At 38.8% G+C, this 5,672-nt stretch overlaps 1 pseudogene; it reads right to left on the bottom strand.

Moving 5' to 3' along the window:
• Positions 1-603: 603 nt before the first annotated feature.
• Positions 604-763, bottom strand: LOC133046900 (U2 spliceosomal RNA; annotated as a pseudogene).
• Positions 764-5,672: the final 4,909 nt, after the last annotated feature.

The raw sequence follows: 5,672 nt of genomic DNA, 5'->3' as shown, positions 1-5,672 counted from the left end.
CCCTATAGTAGCTTAACTAGGGAACACTGTTTTTACTCAAGTAGCAAAGCTTTTATAACTGTGAAACTATCTGGTGGTGCAGTGATAAAGAATTCGCATGGCAATGCAGAAGACACAGGAGACACAGGTTTCATCCCTGGGTCAGAAAGATCCCCTGGAGCAGGAAATGGCAACCCACTCCAGTATTCTTGCCTGAGAAATCCCATGGACAGAGGAACCTGGCAGGCTACAGTCCATGGAGTCACAAAGAGTCAGGACGTGACTGAGTACACTCATAGCACAGCCAGAGGCATCTCAGAAAACCAACACAAATCGACTGCAGATGGTGGACGTGAACTCAACTTCATTTCCAGTAATTTTAAATTTAGTGTGTTTTATTCATTCCAGATCCATTCCAAGATAATGTCCATGAAGGCTTCTTCCTGGGCCTCTATGCATCCTGCATGACCAGCACCCCCAGAGACTTAGTCTCAGGAGGCAGTAAAGAAACTAGTCATCCTGCCTGCAATGGCATCAGACTTTTGCAGTGAGTCAGGAAAAGTGGTATCTAAGGATGTAGGGATTGATCATGAAATCTTATGAAGCCCACCAGCTAAATGTGAAAAATGATGCCCATGCCATCCACTCAGCTGTTTGAGGCAGAAACCTAAGGGTCATACCAGATTGTTCTTCTCTCCCCCTACAACAGTTCATCAACCAAACCTATTAAACTGATAAAAAACAGATACTACATTTGATCTTAGCCAAAAGGACAAGAAGCAAGAAACTGGCAACCGGAGACATATGGAATTTGTTGGAACATTAAAAAGTGATTCAGAATGACTAAATATCCCAGACAAGCAGAGAAATACCTCATATGATCCCCTGCTGAATGCCTTATTTCAAAGAGAACCAAGGCTCTTACAAGTTATTCTGCCCATACATAGACCCTGCTCCAGACTCATTTTGCTTCCTGCCTATATGGGCACAGATGGATTTAAGAGACTGTGCCTACGACTTCGGTCTGGGTGGGGGAAGGAGGGGGTTACCTCGAGCAATTGGGTGTCTCTACCTGTAGCTCCATCATCACTCCTACTGCTATCTTCATAACCTCATAAAACAAAAACAAAATGTGTCAACTTCAAATAAATAAAGCAAAAAAAAATCTTGTCTACTCTAGTTTCAAAATAAATCTCTACTCCCTTCCTCCATCTCCATTGCCTACATATGAGATGCCAGGGCTCCCTAATCATTCTCTTTCTTTTCATGCACTTTCCCATTGCTTTGTACCCAAAATTTCTCTGACTTTTACTCAAGAATCCGCTAGCAACAGAAGAGCAATGATAAAATACAGACTAAGCACAATGGTTTGAAAAAACAGAGAGAGAGGGTAAGCAGCTCTGCCTAAGGAGATCAGGGAAGGTTTCACAGAGCAGAAGATCCTTTGATCATTTCTTGAAGGACAAACAGCAATTTTCCACATGGATGACGTGCGTAGGGGAGAGCACTTCAGCAGAAGGAATAGCATGTTCAAAGGCACTGAGGCATGAATCAGCAGACTGTTTAGTAAATTGTAAGTAGTTCAGGATGAGTGGGGAGCTGGAAGGACGTAGGAGGAGGGTAAGGACGGTAAGCAAAGTCCACCCATGGAGAGCCTGCTCCTCAAGAGCCATTTTGAAGAATCTGAGCTCCTTCATGGAGCCCAGTGGTTTTCAATGCTTTGGGGTCATAAATCTTTAAAATCTAGTGAAACCATTAACCACATTCTCCAGAAAACGAGGGACAAAAAGCACATTCACGAAAATAATGTATACAGTGTCCACAAACACTCTGAACCCTGGAAACAGCTTAGAGCTTAGGCTTAAAATCCTGGTATAGGCAATGTACCCATTTTCAGTTTGTTTGCTTTTTTTAATGGTTGGAAGTATATATATAACAATAAGCTTCCCAGGTGGTGCTAGTGGTAAAGAACCCATCTGCCAGTGCAGGAGACAGAAGAGACACAGATTCAATCCCTGGGTCAGGAAGATCTCCTGGAGAAGCAAATGGCAATCCACTTCAGTATACTTGCTTGGAGAATCCCATGGACAGAGGAGCCTGGTGGGCTACAGTCCATGGGGTTGCAAAGAGTCAAACATGACCGAGGTGATTTAGCACAGAACGGCACATATACAGCAATCAGGAGAGTAATATTATCCAATCTATGTTTTAGAACAATAGCCAGTTCTCTTGTGAACAGATTAGAAGCAAGTGAGATAAATGGTGGAGATGCAGTAAGACACAATGGCAATCATCTGGTCAAGAGATGATGAAAGAAATAGCCAAGAAATTTTTGGAAAGCTGAGTGATTCAAGTTATCAAATATTTAAATGCATTACAGCAGTCAAACTAATGTGATGACCAAAACAGAGGTAGAGAAATCGATGAAAAATGTAGAAAATCTAAAAACAGAATTTTGTATTTTGTAGTTTTTTCAAGGTAAAACTTGAAAAGGATAGATTATTCAGTAAATCATTGTCAGGACAAGTGGGAAATTATCTGGAAAAGATATAAACTTAAATCCCCACATATACAACAAAATAAATTCCAGATGGATTATGATCTAAATATGAAATAAAGAAATCAAAAAAGTACTGGAAGAAAATGTAAGAAAAGTGTATATAATCCTGAGGTGGGGAAGTCCTTTCTAAAAAACAACAGAAAGTTCTTTCTAAACATAAAGGCAGAAACTTTAAAAGGAAAACAGGCAAAGATACAACTACATGCACAAAATTTTCTCATGTAAAAACTTACCAAGGGAAAAAAGTCAAAAGATGACTAATAAACTGGGGGAAATATTTACATTATAGAAGACTCATAGCCAAATGAATACTATTTGTGCTATATAAAGAATTTCAATAAAATTAACTGAAAAATAAGCAACCCAAAAGAAATAAAAGCAAAGATACTAATGGGCAATTTATAAAGGAAAAAATGTCCAACTTCATTAGTATTTTAAGAAATGCAATAAAACCACAGTGAGGTACCATTTCCCTCATATCAGATTGGCAAGGTTTCTATTTAAAAACAATACTATTTAAGCTACTGGAAAATATGCCTTCTCATGCACCACTGGTAGGAAAATAAATAGGGGAAAAAACCTTCTGGATGGCAATTTGACAAAAAGAATCAAACCTTTATAAGCAAATATACTATATAGTCTACCAGCTCTACTTCTAGAAATATATCCTAAGAAAATATTTTGTTTTCGCTACAAGGAAATACATACCAATTTTTACTGTAGCAAATAAATTAAATTTGATTGGATAGGTGAGTGTCATCTAATCAGTAAAAACTAACTATAAAAAAAGTATGTTGTAGACAAATATTTAGAGGCTCAAACTGATGTGCACACCAGTTTGTTAAATGGAAAAATAAAAACGAAAGCAGGTTGTAAAACCGTATTATCACATAGAGGCCTAGCACATCCCCACTACCACTCCGTGCTACCATCCATAAACAGGAGAATACGGATTGGTTGAGATGTTAATTGGAAGTACACTGATACAACAGATGGTAGCTAATAGCAGCAGCAGTCATGGTAGAAATAACAATAGAAACAAAACACAATCTTAAGCAAATGGTAGCCGTGCCTCACAGTTAACATGTCAGTAACAGAACTCAGGTTTCTAGAATCCCTTCCCTGGTCTGCTGTAATTCCTCTGGTGGAGCAGAGCTGGACCTTACATTATGTCTCCTCATACTGGTCGCTTCATCCTAATCCTGCCCTTCTCCCTGCCAAATTTGGGCCCAGAAATTTCAAAAGCAAGAAAACCGAGAGGAAAACTACATGAAGTTGGACATGGAAACTACGAAGGGACAGAAAAAGAGGTTTGGGGTTGCTGCTGCATTCCCTGGAGGCCTCGAGAACTTCTCTAGTAGTGGTACCGATGGACACGAGCTGGAAAGCATTGCTCTAGACTGATGGGCTGACAGCTCTAAGGTGATGGTCCCGGTATAACCGAACACAAGAGTGCTTGGATACCATCCTGTGACCTCCGGCTCATGAACACGTGCTGATTTCTAAATGTCCCAGCTTGTGGATCAGGGCAAGTATCGTGTTTTCATCCATTTCCAACATGTTTTCACTTTAAAAGGTCCACATAGGGCCTCTGAAAATTTACAAATATCATATAGATCAGTATCACCATGTATTAAAACCATTAACATACACTTTAGAACAGCATCTCAACCAACCTATACTTCATTTTGACATATGCTAGCGTGAAAATTACAACTAGTAATATATAAGCCTAATTTACAATGGAAGAAAAAACATGTTTCTCTTCAGTTCACATGTGCAAACTTATCTTTATGATTGTTAATTCCTTTGCTTCTGACTCCCTTCCTTTCAAATATATAGACAACAGGTTCCTCAGAGGACCTTATTCAGTACTGAAAGCAGTTGAATGTGAGGCAGAAAAAAAGAGTAGCTTTTGAAACTGGGGGAAAAAGAAAGAAAGAAAACTAACACTCACATAAAATGAGTGTTAAAACACTCACATGAGTGGATGTTTAACAAAGGAAGTTATCTCAAAGGTCAGAGATTAGCAGAGGAAATATGCTATTTACCAATGGCGGGGAAGGCAAAAATCCCAAAGACACGTAAAACTCACTCTAAATATTTGCCACTCAGTTTTATTTAAGACCAGGGTGCATTAGCAGGGGAGAGGTGTGTATGCAGTGAGGACACCAAGTTACAGGGTCCAGTTCCTTAAGTAGCAGTAAGCAGTTACTCTCACCAGTCCTAATCACTTTCAACAGAATTACTATTAGTACTACCTTAGAGTGGTAATCTCAGAGAATATCTGTTTTACCATCAGTGATTCTTTAGCTCCTCATACTTTTAAAAATTCTTTTATTTATAGTTTATTCTGGCTCAATTATCTCAGTTGATTTATCTCATAATTGTGTTTATTATCATTTGCTTGTAATCTCACTCCTTAAACTTGCTTGAATCTATTTTGTTGACATTTACAGTCATTCCACATAGCAGAAAATAATAAATTATATTATGTTAAGAGAAAATGCAGTTATTATTCAATCTGGACAGTTTGCATTGATGAAAAAGGCATCTTCCTCATAAACTAAATGTTATGTGAGCTTCTTTATATTTGGAAATTCCAGGAGTGATTATTTAAAAGCAAAATCATCCATTTACCAGAGTAACTCAGAACAAACCCGTGGTGTGTAAGACCTGACAGTATTTCTTGGAACAGAATGTTATTAGCTCATAAATTTAAGGCAGGCACACAGATGCCTGCCCCACACATAACATAAAACATTTTGCTTGAAAAAACCCTTGGTCATATTTTGACCATAAACACTACACACTTGATAATCACACCAGTGGGATATTTAGGTTATAAAGGGTTTTCCATTTCTCACACATTCAGCTAAAAAGATGTACTGTTTCCTTCTGAAGACGCTCACTTGGTTTCCCCCACACTACATCCACAAGCCCACGCTTCACTCCTGAAATTTCTTTTCTGACTTACCTTGGGCACACAAATCTGGAACGGGAGCGATGCTGCCGTAGAGCCAGCATCAGAATGTGGCCAAGGGAAATGAAATCTCAGTTCCTACCAACAATACAAGTCTCTGACATTTGATAGCAGGGGGGAAAAAAAGAGAGCTAACATCCCATCTAATCT

This window comes from Dama dama, chromosome 25 (assembly GCF_033118175.1).
Source record: "Dama dama isolate Ldn47 chromosome 25, ASM3311817v1, whole genome shotgun sequence".
NCBI classification, from domain to species: domain Eukaryota; kingdom Metazoa; phylum Chordata; class Mammalia; order Artiodactyla; family Cervidae; genus Dama; species Dama dama.
Note: the sequence above shows the minus strand (reverse complement) of the source record. Positions and strands in the feature narration are given on the sequence as shown.